The 26,674-nt window shown below is 44.3% G+C and overlaps 2 long non-coding RNA genes across 2 annotated transcripts in view; one reads left to right on the forward strand and one right to left on the reverse strand.

Moving 5' to 3' along the window:
• LOC143822973 (uncharacterized) overlaps positions 1–23,685 on the reverse strand; it is a 40,323-nt gene extending 16,638 nt beyond the window's left edge. Inside the window, exons 1-2 of the long non-coding RNA XR_013226343.1 lie at positions 23,579–23,685; positions 22,612–22,710 (exon numbers count right to left, since the gene is read on the reverse strand). This is a non-coding gene — a long non-coding RNA (uncharacterized LOC143822973). The remainder of the gene's footprint in view (positions 1–22,611; positions 22,711–23,578) is intronic.
• On the forward strand, positions 14,207–26,141 carry LOC143822972 (uncharacterized). The gene is made up of 4 exons (XR_013226342.1): positions 14,207–14,442; positions 21,303–21,690; positions 24,825–25,044; positions 25,742–26,141. It is a non-coding gene; the product is annotated as an uncharacterized LOC143822972 (long non-coding RNA).
• The last annotated feature ends 533 nt before the right edge of the window (positions 26,142–26,674 follow it).

A 26,674-nucleotide genomic window follows, 5' to 3' on the forward strand; every position in this document is an offset into this window, starting at 1 on the left:
AATTAGCTGGCTGGACAGCCGCCCTGAGTGGGTGTTAAGCGCTGAGTGGCACTTAAGCCATGAGACATGGTCCTCCTCCTCCAAGGCCTTACCAGGAATATATTATGTGGAACAGACAGAAGCCTTTGTGTGCACAGATACTTGTTCAGATAGAATGAAATGGATGTTACCAGTCCATACATCTAGGTAGAGGATGAGAAGTAAATCAGTGTACAAGATAATGAACATTTATTTTGTTCACTATGTTTCCCCCCAGAATTAAAACCAAACAAATGGTAGCTATATAAACCAACCTTGTTAGACCTGCTTGGTCCTTGGACCTGTTAAACATCTTCACTATGTTGTATGCTAATTTACTTCTTATGCTCTACCTATATGTATGGACTGGTAACATCCATTTAATTGAATCTGAAAGCTTATACCTTGAATAAAAAATTGTTGGTATGAAAAGTACCACTGGACTCAAATGTTCTGCTACTTCAGGCCAACACAATTACTCACCCAAATAGATAAAGTTGGGAGGATTCCTTTCTTGTACCATTGGACACCAGTTCTCACATTGACAATGCTCCACAGCACTGGATAGTGTGCTATTTTTAATCCAGGAGATTTAAAATTATCTTTATACACTTAGCTGCTCTTATATTATTTGAGCAGCGACCTCCTGGGTGGAGTTGGGCCGGCCTCTGTTTCCAGTTCATGGGCCAATCAGGATGTGCACCGGAAACAGAGGCCGGACTGGGCCCCAACAAACCCGGCGAGGGGCAGTCTGGCGCCAGGACAGGAGGTTGGTAGGGCTGGGAGGGGGGGAGAAAGGAGTTCCCTGACATGTAAACGCCTGCTGAGCCTTGGAGAGGCCATGGCAGGCCTTTTGGGGACAGGGGGGAGGGCTGGTGGAAGGGCTGCCAGGTGTGTGGGGCGGAATGGGGTTCCCACCACCACTCCCCCCTGCCCTGAAAAGGCCTGCCACAGCCTCTCCAAGGCTTGGCGTGCGTTTTGGGGGGCAGGAGGAGTCCTGGAGGGAACTCCATGGCTCCCCCACCCCAAAAACACACACACAAAACCCCCATAATGTCCCTTAATAATATTACTACTACTATTAATCTGGCAGGCAACAAATCCACTGTCTCATTCCCCCGTCCAGCCAGGGGCCAGCCTTCCTGCTGTTCTGCTGGTGGGAGTGAGGTATCAGATCAATCAGATGGACATGGGGGAATCTGAGATCGAATATTGGGACCCCACCCTGGCCTCAACCATAAGCCTGGTGAAATCCCCTCTCTGTCCTCATACAAGAGCATGTGTGAAGTGGCCACTAAAAGCTGGGAATAGTTGGAAGAGTATCACTTGCCCTTTTGAAGACTGAGTGTTCTTTACTCCCCAACTCTACTACCAGAATTAGTCAGAACATTATGGGACTAGAGATAATATCTGTCTAACACTCTAGTTCAAGTGCAGAATTGTGACAATCCTTTCACTTTTATTCTACTTCCAGAGTGTTCCGGAACATGGTGTCTGACCTGCCGATGGTCCCTGTGACAAGCAGGACATCCTAATCCTTCTGAACTGAGGTCCATTTAATGTGCTGCATAGTAATTACCAGGAGCTGATGGGAGACAGTCTCTCCCTTCAGCATTAAATTCAAGCCCTGACCTTTTCCAACATAATGACTAACTCAACCTTTACATAATAATACATGTGATATTTGGAGAACATAACGTAAGGTGCCATTTTAACTAATTGGATAGAAATAGATTTACAGAAGCAAATGAATTCGCCAATCAGATGCCACCCTCTTATCTGCTTGATGGCATAATCATCAGCCCCAGTTCCCCAGGTAGTTGACTTTACTTTAATCACATCCTACCTAGGTCACAGCTCAGTTGGTTGGGCTCAAACAGATGCCAGTAGCTCAGACGAAGAGGCACCTTCGGGTCAAACCACACATTACAGCAGCCTACCTGTGGACACTGATACCATTTCAGAGAGAAATCCAGCCATTTAAAAAGGCTTTGAGGAGTTCAGCAGGAACAGAGGACCTTGTTGTCCTGTTTGGGCACTTGAAAAGCGTCAGACTAGGGAAACAATATCCCCCATCCCCAACTGCACTGCGACCTCGCATTCTTATATGGCTGAATTTAGCTCTAAAACGGCATCAGTGGCTGCTAAACTAGTTCAGCCCTAAAACTACAGAGGCTAAATACCAGATGAGCAGTTCCATATACAAGGCTGTTGGGTAAAAAACCCTTTAAATCAGGGGTAGTCAACCTGTGGTCCTCCAGATGTCCATGGACTACCATTCCCATGATGCTCATGGGAATTGTAGTCCATGGGCATCTGGAGGACCACAGGTTGACTACTCCTGCTTTAAATGACAGTCAGTGGCTGACTCTTGCTAAAAGACAAAGTCTAACAAAGGCAACATTGCAGAAAAGGTCCAATTTCGCATGTCTTCCCCACCTTACCTCTGAGATGGGAGCCTTTGTGAAGAGCCTCTGTGAACAGTCTCATAGGATATTCATTGGTCCTTTCAGCATCCTGATCCCAAATTTAAGACTACAGAATCACACATAAGCCACAGAATCTGCATTTTATTTTTGGAGAATTTGCAAGACCTTGGTTCAGTATACCTAAAGCCCCACCTATGAGGGTTTCTGCAAGTTATCCTGACACCTGACCCAACAGGGAAAATCTCCTGGTAGCATTAGTGCATGTGTCTGGCTGCAAATCTACCATGCATCACCACCACTGCAATGGAAGCTGCATCTCTGCTCCAGCTTCACCAATTTGCTGGTTTAATTATCCCGTACCATCCAGAGGTCAACAGTCATCTTCCTGTTGCCCTCCCAGAGCAGGCTTTCTCAGTGGAACAGGCTTCCTCGGGAGGTGGTGGGTTCTCCATCATTGGAAAATTTTTAAACAGAGGCTCGATCGCCATCTGACGGAGAGGCTGATTCTGTGAAGGCAAAGGGGTGGCAGGTTACAGTAGATGAGAGATTGGGATGTGAGTGTCCTGCATAGTGCAGGGGTTTGGACTAAATGACCCATGAGGTCCCTTCCAACTCTATTATTCTATGACTCTGTGATTCTAACCCTGAGGTTTCTCGACAGCCTGGAAAAGTTTTCTGAATGAATAGGAGTTAATTAATTTTATATATATTTTTTAAAATTTGTTAAACATTTATCAGGTGATATGATATGACCATATATGGTCATGTTGACCCAAATTGCCAATGATGGGCCTGCAGGGGCTGGGATGGAGAGAGGCCCTGAATGGACATGTACACAGCTATACTTCCCAACCGCATTTTGCATGATTGTGCCATTTCTGGGGTTTCTCGAAGCCTGAAGAATTTTAAGGGGTTTCTCAATGGTAAAAAAAATTGAGAAATGCTGTCCCAGAGGAATTCCTGTTCCCTCTGCCTCTCTTTCCCCCATGACTCTTAATTGACATCTACTCAATCTAAGTTCTCCCTCTGATAACAAACATGCTGCTTCTCCTGCATGGAAAATCAGCAACAATCTTGGGGCAAAAGGATGGCAAAATTCAGCCATGTGTTGCAACACCAGCAGCTGCAAACTGTTACCAACTACTAAATGCTAAAACAAGACCGCAATTTGCTCTGGAGTGATAAAATCACCCAATGAAGTGAAGTGCACTGTGAAAAATAAATGTAAAACGCTGTTGTAGATGCGCAAATGATTATTTCATTATCTGGCCAATGTACAAGCGACAGATACAAATTGTTCCAATCATACAGTGATGAAAAAGTAATGAACAATGGATTCTTGAATGAGCACAGGAAGAAAATAATGAATTGCAGTTTAAATGAAATCAGGAGTCAATGGACTGGATCACAGACTGTCCTTCAGATGCAGGAATTCTGCATTAGTTTAAGACTGTCATTTGCTGGGAAAACGTCCTTTGAAATAAAAGGAATGTTTGTAGGTTGGAGAAGAGACTGGCATGTCTAAAAAGGAACCAGACCTCCTTGGATAAACTAGCATTGGGTAGGGTGGTTTTAATCTTAACTCCCCCATCTTCACCTATCTCCTTCATTCCCAAGGACTTGAAGTTTGATCTCAAGATTTATAAAAGACAGACCTATTTAATGATTTATTTAAAAAGTTTGTAGACTTGCCCCCCCACATTCTAGGCACGTTCTAAGCAAACTATTCCATAAAAGCCACCAGTAAAATGACAACTAAAAAAATTAATCCATAAAATGCATATTGCATACAAAAATGATAAGAGTTGGTTTTTATACCCTGCTTTTTACTACTTGAAGGAGTTTCAAAGTGGTTTATAATCGCTTTCCCTTCCTCTGCCCACCACAGACACCCTGTGAGGTAGGTGGGACTGAGAGTTCTGACAGAATTGCTCTGTGAGAACAGCTCTAACAGGACTGTCACATTATTTTAAACAAGTTCTCTCCTTTAGCAGATCTAGCTGCCCATGGCTGCTTTGCAAGGAGGAGAAGAGGGAAACTTTAAGCCTGCACATTCCTGCCATTTCCTCTCTGGAAGAAGTCACCCTAGTCTTGCTTTTCCCCTCCTTCCTGTCTACTTCTTGGGCACCAATTTCAGCCAAGGTTGAGGGAGTGGGAGGTGCAGTGGTGGTCTTTGCCCAAGAGCTGGCAACCATAGTTATCAAATTCTTTGGCTTCTTAACCCAAGTTGTCCAACGAATCTCAATCACTCCCATTCCCACGTCCCTGAGGGTGGTGGGTGGGGGGATACCTGACTTTGTGGTAGCACACAGGAACAAGTTGCCAAGATTGCACTCCATTGCAAGCTGGTGTGACTCCAGAATTGTCTGCAGGCTGGTGTGACTCCAGAATTGTCTAAAGCAATTTTAGAAGCCTAAAAACATCCCTATCACAAGAAGTAATCTTGTGGTCCACACTAGTCAGAAGTACTGTGTCCCATTTTGGACACAGATTCAAAGAAGGACAATAAAGATGATAAGAGGTCTGGAAAACAAACCCTGAGCTGGATCTATCCAACCTTTTGGCTGGTGATAAAAAGGAGAGGAGGCCCACTTTGACCACCAAAAAAGGATCACCAGGACCTGCATGCACAAAAGTCTTGTAGCTGTAGTAAGGATAGGATTTCTAAACCTCCAGGTGGTAGCTGGAAATTTCCTGGAATTATCACTATTCTCCAAGTGACAGAGGTCAGTTCACAAGAAGAAAATGTCTGCTTTAGAAGCTGGAATCTATGAAATTATACCCCATTGAAGTCCCTCCCCTTTCTAAACCCTTTCTTTCTCAGGCCCCATCCCCCATATCTCCAGGTGTTTCCTAACCGGGAGCTGGCAACTCTGAGTAAGGGGAAGTTGGGTAAAAATGCTGACTGGATCCAACTCCCTATGATGAGGTTGGAGGATCTGGTTATGCTTAGCCTGGAAAGGAAAAGACTGAGTGGGGAAATAAGTGTCCTTCAAAAGCTTGAAGGGCTCCAAAAAACAAGAGGGCAAAGTCTCCTCAGCTGGTGTAGTGATTAGGAGCTGGACTTCTAATCTGGCAAGCTGCATTTGATTCCCCCCACATGCAGCCAGCTGTGTGACCTTGAGCTCACCACACCATAGAGTTGTTCTGACCAAGCAGTAATAACAGGGCTCTCTCAGCCTCGCCTACCTCCCAGGGTGTCTGGTGGGGAGAGGAAAGGGAGGGCGATTGGAAGCCGCTTTGAGACTCCTTCTGGTAGAGGAAAAGTGGTATATAAGAACCAACTCTTCTTCTTCTGTTCCAGAAAGTGGTAAGAACGATCTTATGCACTTAAATTGCAAGTGGGTAGATTTCAGGATTGAGTTGGACTAGGTGTCCTATAAGGCCCCTTCCCACTCTCAATTATCCCTTCACGGTGGACACACGCTTGTTGGCCAGGAGGCAGCCAGCTCCTTCCTCTTCTCCCCCATTATCCTTGAGGGAAAAGTAGCTTCCTTTCAAATGGGAGAGGGACTGCGGTCTTATCAATAGCATTAGCCAAATGCATATTGTGATTGCCCAATACTCTGCCTCCCACTGCAGGCAACACCATTGTGGGCATCAAAGCAAAACATCAGGGTTGGGCGGCTGTTGTGCCAAGATGAAGAACCTCTATTTCAGAGCTCAAAGTCACACAAGAAAGAAAAGGTCGTTTTTCATTACTACTTGCTTAATGGCCTTGGAATATTGACCGGGACCTTTTCTCTCTCTCTCTCTCTCTCTCCTTTTAACAGCATCAACAAACAACAACAAAATCCAACAGAATACAATGATCTCAAGATCCATCAATAGGCAGGGATAGATGCAAGGGAAGTGGAACGCACCAGAGAATAGGATTTTCCTTGCACGGCAGACCACAATAAATACTGGCCAGGCAGAAAGAAGTCAATGAAAAAACAAGTTGTCTCTGTTACATGGGGCTGCGTGGGAAGACGGCTGTCTCACTCAAATACATTCTAGGGACACACTCCATTAAGAGTATCTTGGTTCTACAAGGTCAGGATGGCCTTGAGATGCATCCAGAATAAATACCAAAGACTTTAATTCCCAATTAATTTACCGTTCTCAACATGCTAGGGGGGGAGGGAAGATCCTGTCTCCCTCTTTATTATTATTTATTCCTTTAGCACCATCAACAAACCGAGTGTTTTATGGAGCAACAGAGGGGAAAGCACAAAAGAAGAACCTGAAGTTTCTTTGTGGCGAAGATAACAAAGGGCAAAGTTCAAAGAGCAGAATGCAAGCAAATGTAGTTAAGACACATTTTGATTTAATTTCAGTTGAGATGAGGAGTCCTGCTGAGTTAAACCAGAGACCTAGAATCCCTCTAACGCAAATATGTCAAACATGTGACCCAGGGTCTAGAACCAGCCTGTCCAGAGCTCTTATCTGGCCCAAGATGCATCTGAGGAGAAATCAGTCTGATTTAGAAGGACATCTATTTGGGTCTTATAGAACCTGCTGAGGTCCCTTCTGTCTCCAAACATGGGCCCTCCCTGGAGTCTTCCTTCAGATCTCTCGAGATTGCCCAACCCAAAGTTGGCAATCATAAGGGGCAAGGTGGGGAAAGGTTTGGCCCCGAGGTCTGCAAAGCCAGTTCCCTTGGGGCCTGCCAGCTGCCCTTGGACACAAGGCATTGGGCCAGATGCATCACCTGCCATTGCTACCTCGTCTTCTGGCCAGAGTATTTTGGGTTCCTGCCAGGGCTGCAGGAAAGCTAGCTGGCTTCTCATGTGAGGCATGCAGAACCTCTTTGTCCTCACCTCTCTAAGCTCGGCCAAGAACTTTCCCACTTGCAGGCAGCCCAGTGTAGGCACCAGTGAGAACTGGTGCCTGTGGAAAGCCACTGGCTGGCTTGCATAATGTGCCTGCTTATGTAAGCATGTGAAAACGGTCAGAGAATTAACCCCTTGCCAAGTATTCCAGAACAGATGCTGAACTACGATTTACTGAATTCTAATCAATGTACCTGTCGCCGTCTCAGGATGCTTTGAGGATTGCTTCAAGGAGATGAATCTATATGAAGCATTTGATGTGGAGATTTTCAGCACCAAAAGTGTTAATTGGTTTTAATATAGTATTATAGTATTATAATTATCCTTGCAAACAATGTCTCTTGATTGGTATAATTTGTTCTTAGATGACAAGAAATCCATCAATGTTGTGTGACTGGGTGTCTGTGCATACCATCATGGCTAGTTCTCTGACCAAGCAACACGAGTAGCATAACAAGGAAAGTGAAGGAGTTCATCTTTCTCCCACCTCTCGGTGATGCCAGAAGAAGCTAATATTACCAGGTAATATTAGAGCAGTGGTCCCCAACCTTTTTATCGCCGGGGACCACTCAATGCCGGGGACCACTCAACACCGGGGACCACTCAACGCCTTTTACTGAGGCCCGTGGGGGGTAGTTTACTCCTCTACTCTCAACCACTGCCCTAGTGCTCTCTGATCGCTATGGTAATGTTTAAACATCCCTTCAAAATAAGATACAGACACGCCACAACAATGAAGTGTGTTGTAAAGGGCTGGGGGGGGGGATGAAGTAAAGGGCCGGGGGGGGAGAAGGCGTCCTTCGGGGCCCACCTCCAATTAGTCGAAGGACCACATGTGGTCCGCGGCCCACATGTTGGGGATCGCTATATTAGAGGACAAAGTTTGAGGGTGAGTGGGTGCTTGTAGCCTGCTGGAGAGTGGTGGTTTTGTCTGGGTCTGTTGCTCATTAAGCAAGGTCTGTTTGAGGATACCTAATTCAGAAACAGCTGCCTCCATCATCAGATGATGCTTGGCTTGCAGCCTGCCAGTATTTTGTGAATGTTTCCCACACTGCATGAGAGCAATTTTGTGGATGCACCACCCACTTTCCATTCTCATAATTACAAAAGTACTCATCAGCTCAACAAGATTGGGGATGCCCTGGCTGCAAAAAATTTGATCAGATAAATTTTCTACAGGGTCTTCCCACCACTCCTAACTCATGCTGCAGGTAGACCGGTTGATCCCGTGGAGATTTTTGCTGTACTCTGTTCTTGCGATCACACAGCCCTCCCCGCTGAGCCCAATTATGCATTCCGTACAACATTGCTGTTGCATTATTTAATCTCTCCAAGAAAGTAATATTCCGAAATGAAGTCAAATAAAAAAAGAAATCAAAGTTAAGTAATTACTGTGATGGAAATGAATGGTCTGAGAGCTGAAAAATACAATTGCTCAGTGTGACCTTTTCAAAGAACATTACACAAAATCGTAGTCTCCGGGTAAAATGCAAGACGCCTGTCCTCATGTTGCTTGTTTATAATAGTTATTTAATATCCGGGGGTGGTAGTGGGGTACTGTCCTGGCAAGGGCATAATTATGTGTGTAAATTTTACATAAGCGAAACATGACCTGGTGAGGCAGGTGGGAGGGGAGAGGCTCAAAGTAGGAAAAAGAGAACAGTGAATGAATATCAATTCAATGTTGTTGCTTGAGGTTACACCAGCATCCCTCCAGCTGTTTGAGATCAGCCCCTTCCTCCTGGCTTAACGTAGAGGAGAACCAAGGGACCGAAAGAGGCTGTGTGGTTTATGTGGCTTGTCCCCCCTCCCACCAGCATGGTGCAAATGACAGATGTACTTGCTCCTGATCTAAAGAGAGAGGAAATTTTCAGTTTCCCCCTTTTCCATCTTGCCTCAAGTAGAGTACACCTTTTTAAAAAAAGTACTTAGAAGCATTAAAGGCCTTAAAAAAGAAAAAAAAACTATAAGCAATTTTATTACAGTTGAAAAATTATGCTGGAAAGATTCTGTCCCTTCATCTTTTCTACACTTTGAGTTAAGCTAAGTCTGGTTTTCTTAACAAAACAAACCTGAGTATACTTACTCAGTAGTAAATCCTACTGAATTCAGACCAGTAAGTGTGTGTGTGTGTTGTGGGGGGAGTGGTATGGAGGTACCACATACCAACCATCTTTTAGAGAAAACAACATAGCAGGAATTGTGCATGACGTAGTGCTTCATGGAAAGAAGAGAGAAGCCTACATGCAAGCAGGAAGTGTATGCAGGAATGCAGGATGTTCAAAGAACATAGGTGCTAGGTGCACTACTTTTAGAGCCAGCTTGGTGTAAGAACCAATTCTTCTTCGGAAACATTTTATCCTCTGGTTATGTTTAATGCGATAGCCCCTAAAACAATGTAGCGATGTGATTTCTTGTATATGGCAAAGGAACTAGAAGGCATGTGATGGGTATATCTGGAGTGAGGACAATATCCAGAGTAAACTCATGATGAGTCCCCAGGTAGTTCACAATACCTATGACTGCTCTACTGGGAGAGAACTAGAGATGTTAATGTTTTTTGACGACCCCTAGATTGCTGGATGGGAAACTGCTTAGGTAGGCATGCTGTTAGTGGTTGCTAACTGAGTTCCATAGGTGTGAGGGAGAAAAGCACTGAGAACTGATGGGATTAGTAGCACCTTTCTCAGAGAACCTGTAGTCCCAAAGATAGGCATTACTGTTCTGGGTGGGGAGAGAAAGTCCATTAGTGCATCAGCTCCTGTGATCTCACTGATCTAATCTAAAGAGTTCAGGTACATCCTGGAGGTCTGACATCTGGCTGGTAACTATGTCTACAGTTTGGGAGCAAACCTTTGCATTTGCCCTCCATTCCAATGTCTATTAGTCATTACAGCCTGTCAGGGTGCTGCAAATTAATATCTGATACAGGGTGAGGGAGAAGAGTTTCTATTTATGCTACCTATAAACTACCCCTCAAAGTGAGGAGGGGTCTGGCCACTAACATGAGAAAGTTCTAGTGTGACTTCTGTTTACTATATCTTGTATGCTTGAAGTACAACTCATGTATAAGTGGAGGTTAAAGCAGTGAGAACCAGAACACAAAATTGTGGTGAGGATTTTGACACACCCTTTATTGCCTTTTCCTTACCTTGTTTTCTGTCACAGAGGAAAGGTGGACAGAGTCTGGGGAGGTTTATGCCCTAAATGACCTTGTTCCAAGGTTGAAGGACCACTTCCACCTGCCTTTGATTTAAAATCATCCACTTTTATCATGTTTCATGTGGCTTTATTTGGCAATGTAGCAGGGCTTTTTCTTTCTTTCTTTTTCTGCAAGTGGCCACAGACACTTGAATATCTTGCCCCAGAATGTCCATACAACTCTCTGTTAGCATTCTGGAGACTTGTTAAAGCCAAAGTATTCTGGAAGAAACTGAGGAAAGCTATGCTGGAAGAGTGGATTGTAATTTTCTGCTCTTGGATTTTATAATCGTTCATTCTCAAATGTTTTTGAGGGATTTCTTTTACACATGAGAAAGTTATTAGGAACTTTTGTGACCAAATCATTTAGATTTATTAAAAACTGTTCATTTGATTGATCAGTATTTTTACACAACTTTTTAAAAAATTGTGTGTGGGGAGCTGTTGCTTTTTTAATGGCTGTTTTTTAATGTATTTATTGCAGTTATTTGTAAGGTTTATTTCAAATTCCTGTAAGTCACACCTGGGGTGCCTTTATGGCAACAGGGCCCAGCAAAGATGCCTTGACTAAGTAAAGACTCCAAGTTCTTTATTCTATCCACAAATTGATTCAAAAATACCTTTTTTGATACAATGTAGACATAATAATTTTAAAATGCAATGTATAACCTATAAAACAGGAAAAGCACTCCTCCTGTGGAGAATGAACAATTGGAAAGATTTTGTATCTGACAGGAATGGTTATGAAACCATAAGGCTGCTGCTATGGAAATTCCAAATGATTATTACTAAGATAGATTGCTTGTGCAACTGGCTGCTCTACAAGTCAACTCAGAGGCTCTGATGCAGGAAACATTCTGCATGTTGCTGTCCAGTCAGCAGAAACTGGCTGGAGACCTGTGATCCAATTCTCCCCCCAGATACCAGCAAGATATTCAGTATCCAGACTGATATCACTCTGTTAGGCTACAAAGCCAACTAGGACCTGAGAGGGCTCTCATCTACTGCTCTGGAAAAGCCCATCTCATTATTCCAAACTGGAAAGAAATATTGCACAACTTAACATTTTAATAGCAATAAATACATTACATGATTTCTGGAGCACATTTTTTGTATCCCTGTAAGAAAACATACATATTAAACAGGCAAGGTTGGGGAATGTGTTGACATTTGTGTTACACGGCTTCAGTTTTGACTAGAGTTGTTGCTTTTTTAAAAAAAACCCTGTTTAAACCCCAAATTTCTATTGTGTGCGCGTGTGTATAAATTACTCTCTCGAGGACCCCAGTCATTAATATGTATGCCATTGTACAGCCTCTTCTTCAAATATTTTAAAATATTCTAAATAGATGAAGATCTTGGCTTCCTGCCCAGATTCATGACGTTTAGGATAAAAGTTTAGAATAAATGACACTTCCAATTATCATTTCTCCCCGAAGAGGTCATCTCCAATGCAGCTCCACAGATGAACAGAAGAGTTACCTGAGGCATGCCATTACCACAAGTTTTACTCAAGGTTAAAAACGTGCATAGCTGCTCATTAAAGCCAAGGTAGTCTACAGTGAGGCAAAATCATCCAGGGTTTTTTTTAGATAACCTGGAGCTGTTTTGACCATAAAGGAAAGAGGGATGGGAAAGACAGAATTTATAATCTCACAAGCATACACAGAATCAGAATTAGAAATTTCACTCAGCAGCCTTTTTAGTCTTCTGTTAAAGTGCCAGCTGCATTCAGAAAGCAATACTATTATTTTAGGGCATTAGACCCCATTCTAATCCCCCCCCCTTCTCTAACCATGCCTTCCTCAAGCTCCACACCCCCCAAAAAAAATCTCTATAGTAGGTAAACCTATTTATTTGGTATGAAAATCACAAAGAATACAGATTTTGTTGGCAAATAATGTTACTTGAGTATTTTATTTAAGATGGACTCTCTGGCATTATTCCCACCTGAGGCCCCTCCCTTGCCCACACCCTCTCTTTCCCATGGCATCCCCAAGTCTCTAGGAATTTCCCAGTTTAGGAACCCTCCTTAAACTAAGGATTTCCGAAGCAACCCCAGTATTCTGAAGTACTCTGGCTGATACTCAGCTAGTGAACCATATTTCCAGGGCAAACTGAGAGTATAAATTACTCCTTTTGGGTGGCATACAGGCCTCTATACCTTATTTGCTCAGTGACAAATAGCCTGCTGGTAGGAAATAACTATCACCGATCAACGACCACAAAAACACCTCAGAGTCATATGCACAACCAAAGACAAATTCCAGCACTGCGGATCATGAAAAAACAGCTGGCCAGACTCCTAGTCTTTGCCTAATCCAGGGGTTTCACACTGGCAACCAATCACGGGGGCTGATAATACATACTGTCTTCCTTGCCTGAAGGCCTGTGCATACAATGAACTATTGCTGTCAAAAAACAATAGACACCGGAATTCTCTGAGTCTTTAGAAGGAAACAAAAGGAGTCATAGAACTAAGGAGAGAGGGGCATTGTATACTGTAGATCAGTGGTCCCCAACCCCCGGTCCGGGGACCGTTCCCGGTCCATGGATAATTTGGTACCGGGCCGCAGCTCCTCCTCATCCTCCTCCCTGGATGCTGCCTCAGGGGCTGCCCTGCCACTCTGCCGCCGGCTCACCTTTGGTGCTCTCCAGTGGCCGCCATAGCTTAGGCTCCCCCTCAGTGTGGCACTGTGCAGCTGCTGCTGGGACGCCCCCCAGTGGTCAGGAGCGCGGGTGGGAAAGCAAGCAGAGCAGGGGCTCAGGCGGTGGCGACGTCCCTCGGCAAAAGACTACCCCCCCCCGGGGCCTCAGTAAAATTGTCAAGTGTTGACCAGTCCCCGGTGATAAAAAGGTTGGGGACCACTGCTGTAGATCCCTTACTTATTTATTGCATGTATATATCCTGCTTTTCCTTCAAGATACTCAGGGCCGTATGCGTAATTCTTTCCTATTTTACCCTCAGTGCATCTCAGTGAAGGAGGCTAGTCTGGCAGAGAGCAACTAGCCTAAAGTTACCCAATGAACTTTACAGCAAGAGTAGGGATGTGACCCAGAACTGTCTCAGTTCAGTACTCTAGCCCAGGGGTAGTCAACATGTGGTCCTCCAGATGTTCATGAACCACAATTCCCATGAGCCCCTGCCAGCAAACACTGGCAGGGGCTCATGGAAATTGTAGTTCATGAACATCTGGAGGACCACAGGTTGATTACCCCTGCTCTAGCCAATATACTACATTGATTTAGTTCTATGCAGTCAGGGAGAAGTGGCATACCATGATACAAGCTCGGTATGGTGATATTTGTCCCTCGTCTTCTGCTTTGGTGGCGTCCAGCCTTCTAATAACAAATCCCTGGAGGGCAACCAGTGAGGGAAGACATTTGCTTTCTCCCAATTCTCCCCAGTTTAATTTTTCAGATCCCCCCCCCCCCAGAAAGTCAGAAATAGAGGGGGTTTTTTTAAGTCTAAAGATCCAGGCATCGGAAACATTTGCTGTTCTGTCATATTAGAAAACTATCCTGGGAAGTTCTCTGCCTTGCTGATAATTATTACTTGACTGCCACTTAGTGGTGACAGGCAGGAAAAGCCAGAAGTGCTTCTGACAGCAGCTCATCCATCAAATCCAAGCAGGTATTTTCATACCATGTGTGGGTGGGAAGGAAACTGAGTACACAAAGTACTTTTTGTGCAAGAGTTTCTTTTGGGGGGTGGGTGGGTAGGAGAACACTACAGACTGAGAAGAGTAATAGCTGGAAACAGACAGTACCAGCCGTTCTTGCTGCTTTATTTGCCGTGTTAACAGAAGGGTGAACATTGCAGGCAACAACAATTTGCTTCAGGCTTCATCAATTTCTGTGTTTTTCATGGACCACTAGATTCTTTGGGTGCTAGGCCCAGTATCACGTTATCCAAGCCCCTCATAGATGGTTCTTCATCCTTGATGACAGTGGCATCTCAATCAATAGCAGCTTGAAAGGTAAGAGCATATTTAAAGCATAATGCTTTTGTATAGAACTTTGGTGCATCTTCATTTAAGCACACAGCTGTGCTCTTCCCATCTCTTAAAGGATGTCAGAGCTAGAAAAGCACCAGCCAAAACATCAGTGGATTGGAACACAGACCCTACTTAGGAAACTCAGCAGAGCTTGAGAGGCTTTGAAGAGAAAACTGACATGAGTAGGGCAGAGACAGTCTGTAGAGAGGGAGACCTTTACCTTTACCTTTTTATGCACTGTCGTATTTCCTTGTTTGTGACTTTTGCTGTCCATGCAACCCGTGGAAGCCTTTTCCAACACCAGAGTTCAAATGAATCGATTATTCTCTTGTCCGATTATTTCATCATCCAACTTTCACAGCCATGTGCCTATTGGAAATAGGATAGATCTAACTAATCTACATTTGCTAGTCAGGCTTATGTCCTTGCTTTTCCATGTTCAGTTCAAGCTCCTCATGGCTGAGTGACCCAGAGCTATTCAACTTTCTATTTCCATATTGCAATCGCCACTCACGTGAATTTGTGATCCAAGAAAAATGAATTCTTGAATGCATTTGATCTCTTCACCATCAATTGTCATTGTGACATGTCTCTTTTTTTTTTTGCAGTGGTCATTATTTTTGTCTCTTTAGTATTTAAGAAAAGGCCAAATTTCGTTCTTACTTTATTGAGGTAGGTCCTACAATAAGACAATATTATCCTATAACAAAGGAAAGCTATGAGAAAGATCATGGCTGTGATTCTGTTCCAGTTTGGAAAAGCTCAGCCTACAATACTGGGCAAAGCTTTGAAGGAGGGAGCAGCACCCCAAGCTTTCCAGGCCCTCTGGCAGGGGCTCATGGGAATTGTAGTCCATGAACATCTGGAGGACCACAGGTTGACTCCCCCTGCCTTAGGGAATAAAAAAGAAGGGTAACCTCCCCGCACACAAACGTCTTAAGATGAGCCATAACAAATCAGAAACCAGATTTTTTCAAATGTCAGATGCACTCCAAACTCCTGTGCAAAAACCATACTTGCTGCTTTTATTCCAACTTGCTCCTCTGAGATTTTTTTTTTTTAAGAATTATGCCACCATTGAATAAGAAGCATGGAGAGGTGTCCAAAACCCTCAGGTGGGGCTCTATATTTAATTCAAGCACGTGTTTTAAAGCCAAGCCAACCGACTTGATTAAAGGAACAAGGGCAATTCAGTGACACAGCAAACTCAGAAACATGCCCAAGGGGGCCATTTCTTATGCCGTGGATCTCTGTGTATGAATTTTAATGAGATTGCGGACCAGTTTGGCGGCCGAGAGCCATTTGCATTCTTGTTTGAATACCTTGCTCTGCTCTCTTAGGCAGATGAAATGTTTATCTTTCATTTGTCTGCACCCTCAACTTCACACAGTGAGAGAAGGGGAGTTGGGACACACATTCCTAAGCCAAAAAACCCAGAAAGAATTCTGAGGCTGTTTCTATTTTTAATCCACTGGCATTGTTTAGGATTGGTGCAGTTAAAATCTGTCAAGTTTTTGTTCAATTTTACCCATAATTTCAGGTACAGCTTCTTTGTAGTCACTGGAGAACTGCAATTTGGCCAATGCAGACTATTTCAGTTTAGGTTACAATTCATCTGAGCATGTATGTTTTGTGATTCTATAAAAACATAAGATGCTATTGACACATTTGATGTGCATTAGCACAGAAAAGCTCAAGTTTGAAAGGGGGTAGAAGTTTATCTGTTAAAATCCCCAAAGCCAGAATACAGTATCATTTCTATGGGTCATGTCCTATTTGACCATATTCGAATACTAAACTAAGCTGGAAAGTTTTAATTGCAAATAAACTTTCCTTTTAGTTTAAAAGAAGTAAGAAAAAAGTATTTCAGGACCTGGGAACTAGAAATTTATGCTACTACTTTTCTGTCTTTCTGTTTTAAAACTTTTGTCGCTGGAAAACATTTCTTCCGTGATGGGATGAGAAGAAAGCCCTCCCCCACACCCCTTTAGACATGATATTGTTAGAGGATTCATCTTTTTTTTTAAAGTTACCATAGTATTGGTCTAGCCTGGCCTGGGAGAAGTAAATCGCTTTGACAGGAGAATCCAATATAATTTGCTTTGCCACTATCATCAAGTGTCAAAGGAAAAGATGGGTGAACAAATTCTCTTGACAGCCTTGTGTGCAGACATCACGTCTAAAGTTTCAAAGGCAAGGGAAGCAGACAATCAAAACAAATGGTCCCAAATCCTCTCTTCCAAGGCCTTTTTTAAAAGCACAGGGTTGCATATATGCCATGGCCCCCCAGGGTCCACATTCTATCCCCCCCCCCAATGAGCTCGCATACTTTGCTTAATGTGTTTTCCTTAAGATCGCTTACTGTCTGGGACTGAGTTGTTGAGGGACTGGGAAGCCAGCAGAGTCCACTCAGTTGTATGGGCTGGAATCCAAAGAAGCTGAAAGGCACCCAGGAGGGAGTGAGGGTCTTGGGACTAAAGTTTCTGCAACAGCAGGCCCTGGCCTGTAGCCCAAGATGACCGGATTGTCCCACTTTTGGAGGGACATCTGGGGGCACCTGGCAAATTGTGCTATGTTGAAATTAAAAAATATATATTACAATACTATTTTTGCGTTCTATGAAACTATTTGTTGCTCCATATAGACCAAATGTTTACCCCCACCCAGTCAATGGTGTCCCGCTTTACCAATCTTAAAATCTGGTCACCTTACTGTAGCCCCTTAACAAACCATTTGTGAACTTGTTTTGAAATCAGTAAGTAAAATGGCAAGCATGGTGGGGTGGGGGTCAAGTATCCCTCCCTACCTAGGGATGCCATCCTGTGACCTTAGGATCCCCTGAAATTGCAGCTCATCTCCATACTAAATAGATCAGTTCCTCCACAGAAAATGGTTGCTTTAGAAGGTGGTCTCCATAGTATTATACAACATTAAGGCCCCTCCCTGCCCCAAATCCCAACCACTCATGGCTCCACTCCCAAAGTCTCCAGGTATTTCCCAACCCATCCATAGTTAGCAACCTATGTGAACTGTTTAATTAATTAATTAATTTGTTTATAATTGGATTTGTAGGACCACCACTCCCAAGAGTGGCTCGCAGCAGTTTACAATTTCAATATACAATCCATACAATAACAATAAAACCCCTATTTAAATCCCATTAAATAACACTCAAAAACTCAAACCAATCTATGGCGATACACATTTTAAATGTATATCCCACGTGAGCCCGGTGGGTGGACCAAAGATGGCCGATGGAAAATTGAGATGATGTCACTTGGGAGCCTGTCAAGTCAGGCCAGTTTAATACTGGCCCCAACCTTAAAGGGAGTGGGGAGCCCTATCTTAATCCCTGGGACCACCTCCCAGCCTCAGACAAATGCCTGGCGGAAGAGCTCCGTTTTGCAGAACTCAGAGAGCTCCAACAGGGCCCACAGCTCTTCAGGGAGCTCATTCCACAAGGTAGGGGCCAGGACCAAAAAGGCCCTGGACCTTGTTGAGGCCAGGCATGCTTCCCGGGGTCCTGGGATCATCAGCAGATTCATACCCACATAGCAGAGAGACCTGCATAAGGAGGTAAGCAGTCCCTCAAGTTTTAGATCTTAGACATGGAGACTGGAATCAAGTCGCCTGAAACTCAACCCCTCCAAGATGGAGGTCCTTTGGCTAGGTTGAAAGGGGCAGGAGCAGGAAGCAGAACTTCCCTGCCTGTCATCTGTGCCTCAAGCCAGGAATTTGGGGTAATCCAGGATGCCTCACTTTCTATGGCCTTATCCAGGATTTTGTTAGTCTGATGATGAAAGCCAGCAACCTTGGCTCAAACTACTAGACGTAACATTTTAAATGAGTAGGACCGGGGTTCCCTCCACTTGACTCTCAATCCCTGCAGTGACTACTGCCTGCTGGGAACTAATTTGCCAACCACTGCATGGGGCCCATTTTGGGTTAGAAAAATGGCATTGGGGTGCAGTGGAAACCTCTTCTGCCTAAGCCACAGTCTAGATCCAAATCAGACCCCAGTGATGTTCGGGAAACCACCTTCCAGCAGTTGTTTTTGGGCCAAGAGGTTCGAAAGTGAGATTGGAAGACCCCAACCGAACTTATTCAAAACCACCTACTTTGTCCCTTTCTTTCAACGAAATATCTTCTTTGGGCTCCTTACAAATTGCCTGTTCTGATGCATTCTTTTTGACACAAAGGCCACCATGACAATCCCACTTGAGGCATTCCTCTATCCATGTGAGATGAGAGAAATCCACATGGCTTTTATCGAAAGGACCATGAGCAAAAAACAGTCAGGAAGATAAATGTCCTGCTCGCAGACGTTTCCAGAAAAATCCACACTGACCCTCTATTCTGAAGTTACACTTTCCAAATGGAGGCTGCCCTGGAAATGGTTGTGAAAGCACTCAGTCACTGCCACAGTCATGAACTTTCTCTGAATGGGTGATGCATCCATTAAAGACGAAGCCATTGATGTTGGAAGGCGCAGACCATTCATTAAATACAGCAGAACAGCTCTTTTTTTCAGTAGAAATCAAGAAACCCTCTTAACCCTCTCCCTGCCGGGGGAATGTACAATAACAATGTGACACATCAAAAGAGTGGCCCAGCCTATGGAGATTCTCATAGGGGCACGTCATATGCCTGGATGCTTTTTGTTTGGTTTTGTTCTGGTGAATACAGAATCAGAACTGTTTTAAAGCAGCAAATCCTGTTATTCATAGGGAGGAATCCAAGAGGTCAAAATGCCACCCCCCCCCCCAGAGCAGATGGTGCTGTCCAACAAGAGTCTCTCTCAGCCAAAAATTTGCCCACTGCCATTCAGCAGGAAACGGGCCAGCAACAAGGCAGCGGGTGAGTGGGTACAATGACCCAAGGCTCTGGCCTGACAACAAGAAGTAGTCTATCATTCGGTCCCTTGAGCAGAATTCTCTTTGTATGAATGGAGCTGTTATCATTCTGATCAGTGTGACTATTTTAAATGTTGAAGGGACTGAACAGTCATGCTGAGGACAACAATTCCAGTGCAAAGTTTCTTGACTCAGGAAAGTGCATCCCTAGAGGAAGGACTACCGGAAGGAAGAGTTCCTTGGAAGCAAAGAAGATTAAATTGTTCTTCTTGGCTGTTTCTTGAGTGGAGCTCTACCATTGCTAAAGAAGGAAGGAGGAGAGTATACTTTCCCCTTCTCTACAGCAGTGTCCAACCTGTAGCCAATTTGCTGTGGTGGTTAGGAGTGCAGACTTCTAATCTGGCAAGCCGGGTTTGATCCCGTGCTCCCCCACATGCAGCCAGCTGGGTGACCTTGGGTTCTCCACAAAACTGATCAAGCTGTTCTGACCGGGCAGTGATATCAGGGCTCTCTCAGCCTCACCCACCACAGAGGGTGTCTGTTGTGGGGAGAGGAAAGGAAAGTGAATGTAAGCCGCTTTGAGCCTCCTTCAGGTAGAGAAAAGGGGCATATAAGAACCAACTCTTCTTCTTCTTCTTAATGTGGGTATTGCTCCATGCAAGCTCTGGGAGTAAACATACCTGGGACTGAATATGCCTGCAAAGATCCTCAGTCTTGGCATGTTTCTTGTGCTGGATCCAAACAAGATCCAATCAAATGTCTTGATCGAAATCTTTCCAAATATTCTTGATGCCCTGTAGGGCTAGGCTTTCTCTCTGCTACTAACCATAAGTCTCCCTCCACCAGTGCACCTATTCCTTCCCTTGAAATGTGACTTTTAAAAAATCCTGTGCCTCACCCAACAATTCAATGCACCCAAACGGCAGTGTTTTAGTTAGAAATTGGGAAATGCAGCATGCATTCTGCCTGCGTATGGGTATTTCCTGGCTGCCACAGGAAACCCTGCCTTCCCCTAGCTCCAATGCGGGTTCTTATGTGCACAAATGAAATTTAAGCACTCTTCCAACAGACCTCAGTTTCCACTTACAGAGGAAAGGTGCAATTGATGCCTTTCTTTATAGAAAATGACATTCCAGAGTATTATTTGAACTTTCTATAACCTTGCAGTCCAATTAATCCACATACAAGCAAGTTATTGATAGGAGGTTCCAATTGCCCTGTACAAAATGAGGGAAGTCTTCCCCAGAGGAGTCTGCTCCAGAAGGGGGCCCTCTAAGACTGAAGCAAATACAGACTCTTCCCCTGAAGGAGCGGAGGTATTCCATCTGGATCTTAGGAGCTACTCAATATCAGCAGTCAAGAACTGCACAAAGCGTATCATCTGCTCTGCTCCTATGTGTTAATCAAGCTACTTGTATTCAGGGAGAGTGTTGAATGCAAACTCAAGCCCTGCACTAAGCTAAAATCTATATCCAATGTAAATGATCCATTAATATGCAGATTTCATTATGTTTCCCTCTTTTTGGGTGGACATGCTAAGTTTGCATATGCTGTTCTTTACCTGATAGCTGAGCCTTCTGGCAGAACAACTGGCAATATCTGACCAGGAGCTGAATTGTATGATTTTAGGCACAGAGTATTTATCACTGTTGATGAGGGATGCTTGCTGGAAGGCAATTTAGTAGGGGGAAAAACACCAGCAAGCTCCTCTGTGGTTTTCATTTCTGTTTATTCATCCATCACGCTAAACCCAATTTTTCCTACAAGAAGCTCAGGGTGGTATACCCTGTGATAAGGCTGATATATTTTGTTTCCTTACAACAACCCTGTGGGGTAGTTTAGGCAGAGAAGAGGGAGAGATGGGGGGGAGGAAGAGAAAAACTGGTCAGTGATCACCCAGTTAGTTTCACAGTCCAAAAGGATTTGCAGCCAGGTTTGCTGAGCCCTGCACTCTAATCCGTGAGTCACCCTGTCTCCTTTCTTTTGCAGAAGAAAAAAAACTCTTGGTCCATGGATTTGGAACACTCCAGAGGGCCAAGAGAGAGGAGGAAAGATTGTCCTTCCGATCGGGATGCCATTGGAGAGCTCCAGGAATTACAACTGTTATCTGTACCCTTGGAGAAATGGTTGCTTTGGAGCAGTGGTCCTCAACCTTTTTATCACCAGGGATTGGTCAACGCTTGACAATTTTACTGTGGCCCGGGGGGGGTAGTCTTTTGCCAAGGGACATCGCCGCCGCCTGAGCCCCTGCTCCGCTTGCTTTCCTGCCAGCGCCCCTGACTTCCTGCCGCCCACTGGGGGGCGCTGCCAGCAGCAGCTGCACAGTGCCATGTCGAGGGGGAGCCCCAGCCATGGAGGCCACTGGAGAGCACCAAAGGTGAGCTGGTGGCAGAGTGACAGGGCAGCCCCCGAGCCAGCAGCTGGGGAGGAGGACGAGGAGGAGTCGCGGCCTGGTACCGACTGATCCACAGACCGGTCCCAGTCCCCGGCCAGGGGGTTGGGGACCACTGCTTTGGAGGATGGAGTTTATGGCATTATATCCTGTTGAACTCCCTCCCTCAAATCTCCAGGAATTTCCCATCCTGGTATTGCCAACCCTATCTGGGATAGAGAGTTCCAAATCCCAAGGCACCATTGAAAAAAGCTCAAATCCAGTCCACTGTTGAAAAGCCCTGTCCCATGGGATCGTCACTGCGACCACATTAATGCCAGAACATGAAGGTGGGTGATTCAAACTGTAGCCCTTCCAACATTCTGACGCAAGGACACAAGCACTTTGGTCTGGGCTCAAAATCTAATTGTCAGTTGGAGTATAATGCCAGGGAGACATGTAAACGCTACCATGTATTCCAGCACCGGACATTTCTGGACAGTCTTCAAAGGCAGTCTTGTGTTTGGCCACAATCTAACCTGGATGTCACCCCTGCAAGGGCAACAATAACCATATTTGCTCTCACTAGGAAAGGTCTAGTTCAGTACTGATTAAAAAACACAACTTTTCCATTCCGTTTTACCCCCTGCATGCCACAATGCACATGTCGTTTTAAATCATAGCATTTTGAAACTACAATTATTCTCTTTAAGACCACTACCCAAGGACATTCTTAAACAAGGCAGCGTTCATCCTTCCCACAAAGTCTTCCCTTGCATCTATGTCCTGTTAAAAAGAGGGTCTCAGTGTAATGGGAAATCAAGACAATGCTTCATAAAGCATCTGAGGCAATTTCCCTTCCATATGTTTCTCAAGACCCCTTTTCTAATTTTAGCTTGTCTGCTGTGAATTATGGCATTCTCCTACCTTATCTATTCTCATGACCCGGCATCCCACCACAGAATCTGTCTTTCACTGCGAAGCCCTCTCCAAGGGATTTTCAAAATTTTCTTCCATCCGTTGTTGCTGGGAAAATGAACAGCAAAGGAATAATTCAAAGGAATTCACTCCAGTCCGTAGGAGCTAAAACTGACATCTGTCAAAACTGCTGATTCAAGGCTCATTATATTAAACAACAGGCCATATTCTTTTGGATTTCCATCGCAGTTTGGGGACTGAAGGCTCAGAGGGAGTATCTGTAAGTTCTGGTTTACATTTGAGTGACCTTAAATGTACTGTGTCGAGCTGCAATGGAAGGGTACTTAACCACAAACAGGTGAGGCTGGCTTTCGTGTGTGCTTGTGTGTGCCTGTTCTTCTGATCTCATGACACTGAGCTGTTTTGATTCCACTCAAGCCAAACAAGACAACGCCAACAGAGAAATAATGTCCATCTTGGGAGATGGCAGGAAGGAGGAATGTCTGGCACTCAACAGGGAAGGTTTCCAAATTTGCAAAGGAGGTGCATTCCAAGGAAGTGACACATGGGTGATATGAAGGATCATTCAATTAGCCCCAGTTCTACATAAGAATTAAAAAAATAATTCCATCCCTTCTTCTAGCTGGGGTAGCCATAAACTCTGCAGAATGCCTTTGTATGAGCAATGGTAATGCATCAGATAAAACAGCTAGAAGTGAGCTAAAACTGTCAAGTTTATTTGAAGCGCTTTTTCATACATGCTACTCCACGCAATTTGGGGCATTTTGTTTTTTGGGTGTTTTTTTTTTAATCCTGCCTTTTCTCCAAGGAAAATACAAAACAACATACATGGTACCTCTCTCTCCATTGTATCCTTACGACAATCCTCTAATGGAGGTAGGTTAGGCTAAGAGAGCAACTGGCCTAATATTTAATAGCAAAACATCATAACCAGCAAATCCTCAGGGTATCTTACCTAGCCTCAGGCTGCTACTGTCTCTGAAGTAGTAAACGGCCAACCAATTTTGAGCTATGATCACAGGATGCTGGAACATTTGGATGGTTTTTATCCATAATTTAGAGCCTCTTGTGGCACAGAGTGGTAAGCGGCAGAAATGCTGCCTGAAGCTGTCTGCCCATGAGGTTGGGAGTTCGATCCCAGCAGCCGGCTCAAGGTTGACTCAGCCTTCCATCCTTCCGAGGTCGGTCAAATGAGTACCCAGCTTGCTGTTGGGGGATAAAACGGTAATGACTGGGGAAGGTATTGGCAAACCACCCCGTATTGAGTCTGCCAAGAAAACGCTAGAGGGCGTCACCCCAAGGGTCAGACATGACTCGGTGCTTGCACAGGGGATACCTTTACCTTTATCCATAATTTGCCACTCCTGATTTCACCATCTTGAGGTAGCAACAGTGATGTGCAAATTGCAACCAAGATTGTTACTTAAATTAGATATTGGAATGGGGGATTTAGCTCGCAAGAGAGGTTACAATGGGATCTCTACCAGTGTTTACTGGGGTTATTCCCTTAGAAACTCTCAAAACAAACCTGTCCAAAATAAATGAAAGCGGGTTTTATTAAGAAGAAACTAAGCTAACTTACAAACTCAGACTGCAAAACAAATGAAGCACACATATAGGAATTCAAACAAAACAAAACAGGGTTGTTTTATAGACCATTCCTTTCTGTGAACAGGCTCAGGGAAGTTTACAACGTATTAAAATTCAGTTTAAAATACAATAAACCAACAAAACAATAAATCTCACATCCCCCATTTCCCCACTTATTATCCATGTATTCAGTCGTGGGGTGTTCCAGAGAGGGAAGGAGGGAGGCCAATATGATGTTACTTACTTGTTCTGGCCTCAACCAGGTGACTCAGGTGACTCTGCTGGAACCATTCCATTACCAGCTCCAAGTTGAACAGGGAACACAGGGGAATTATAGCTACTGTCATGAGGTAGAGAAGTCGTCTGTGGACCAATGAAGATGGACCAGCATCTCAGAGAAGAAAGTGGTATAGCTTATACACAAGCAGATGGTATATGCAGGACATCCAAAGAAACACACATAGTGCTGGTGTTCAGTTTAAATGGGGAAATTATAACCTCTAGCTAAGGTTTGTCATACTAACCCCTGGAACAACATACTTGAGTGACAAAGAGACTGAAAGGCAGGCGAGGAAGGGACTGGCTGCTAACATCTTTTGACTTCTCCACAGCATCCATTATATCAAGACAAAAAGAAGCACTCTGAAATACTGCTGAATTTTCGTTAAAATACTTTCATCTGCAAACCCAAGTGGCAGTTAAATTGAAACCCCAAGCATGCCCCCTACATAGACGTTGAAAACTTGCAGGAAAAAAGTGTGCATTCTGGAATGGCAGATTTTGAGCTCATCTTTATGGATCTTCGGAATAGATACAGTCATTGTATGCATTGTAAGTTTTTTTTTACATCTCTTCCCTTGTTTTAAAAAGCATGTGTGTACACAGCAGAGCTAGGCAAGCAGATTACTCCCAAGAACTAGAAGCAGGCCCAGACCGGCAAGTGCCCTGTCCAGGTCTGCTGCTTTCCCTAGAAGTCTCCTGCCTCGCCTGTGGTCTTGGCTCCAAGCGTGAGAATGACGTCGCAAACCCCCAAAAAGATTCTCCCAGTGCCCCAAGTGTTTGAGGTCCAAACATATGCTTAGTTTCTCATGAGAAAAGAGTGAGATCCTTGGCAATGTTACAGGACTGTGTTCTGCCGGCCAAATCGTAGTGTGACCTTTTGCTTCCAAATATACTTTATTTCTTTTTCCCGCTTTCGAAAACAAACAAAATGAGGGGGGACCAACACAATTGTTTTACTGGATAATTAATACCATCTGCTTTTTAATCAGATCCTTCCTGCACTCCAAGTGGCTAATATTAGTGGGAACAGATCCGCATACTGGGAAAGGGGTGCTCAGGGAAAAACTCCTGGGTATTTAACTAGGTGAAATGTGATGCTATGCAGCCACTGGCTTTGCAGGCCGTGCGGTGCGACATGTGCAGTTTTCTTTCTAAAGGCACATCATGCCTTTCTGGTATAAAGTTGAGGCTGGCAAAGCAGATTACCATTAGAGTCGATGAGAATTCTTTTCTTCTTTTTTTTTAGGAGCACAAAAGTTCATTAGAAGGGTATGCTTCAAATTCCGATGGACGCAACAGAAGGTCTTCTATAAACACCGGATTGGAGTAAGGGGCTGCCTCTGGAACCACAGACACCAAACCAAACAGATTATGCAGGATAAGGCAAAAACATCCTGGAATGGCCCAAGACCAAATTGTCCCACTTTTGGAGGCTCAGCTGGGGGTACCTGGCAAATTGTACTTATGTTGAAATTAAAAAAATATATACTACAATACTATTTTTGCGTTCTATGCGTTCTATGCAACTTTTTGTTGCTCCATATAGACCAAATTTTTAATCAAGAACCCCCCCCCCCCCGGTCAATGGTGACTCACTTTACCAATGTTAAAATCTGGTCACCTTACAAGACTGGAACTCTGAAGGATGTCCTAATTCCAACTAATGCCTCCACAGCCAACAGCTGTACCTCTTGGCAACCTTCACCCATGGATACCATGAAGTCTCCAGCATTCCCTCCAAAGGACCTCTTTGCCCAGTTGAAAGCTAATAGGGATTTATGAGCATAAGAGCTTTGGCTGTGACCCCAAAACCACTCACCGTGGAGTAGTGCCATTGAAACCAGTGTGATTACAGAGGTTAAGTGTGATTACAGAGGTTAAGTGAGAACTGCAGTCTTGACTGTTACTGGCAACATGTCAACAGCAGTGGGATGGAGCAAAAGAAAAAGTCAAAGAAAATCTACTGAAGAGGCTGATGGCTCAGCAATTCATTAGATGTATTTATTTATTTAAATAGGAGGCCTGAAGGGATGAACACAACAGGAGGACTCCATTCATTTGCAGAATGGATCAACTATGGATGCTAACTATGGATCAACATATGCCACTTATTCAGTCATCTGACACGGAATTTACCAACTGCCCTCCCTGCAACAACAACCACTGGAACTCCATTTTC

Source organism: Paroedura picta, chromosome 13, assembly GCF_049243985.1.
Source record: "Paroedura picta isolate Pp20150507F chromosome 13, Ppicta_v3.0, whole genome shotgun sequence".
In the NCBI taxonomy this organism is placed as follows: Eukaryota; Metazoa; Chordata; class Lepidosauria; order Squamata; family Gekkonidae; genus Paroedura; species Paroedura picta.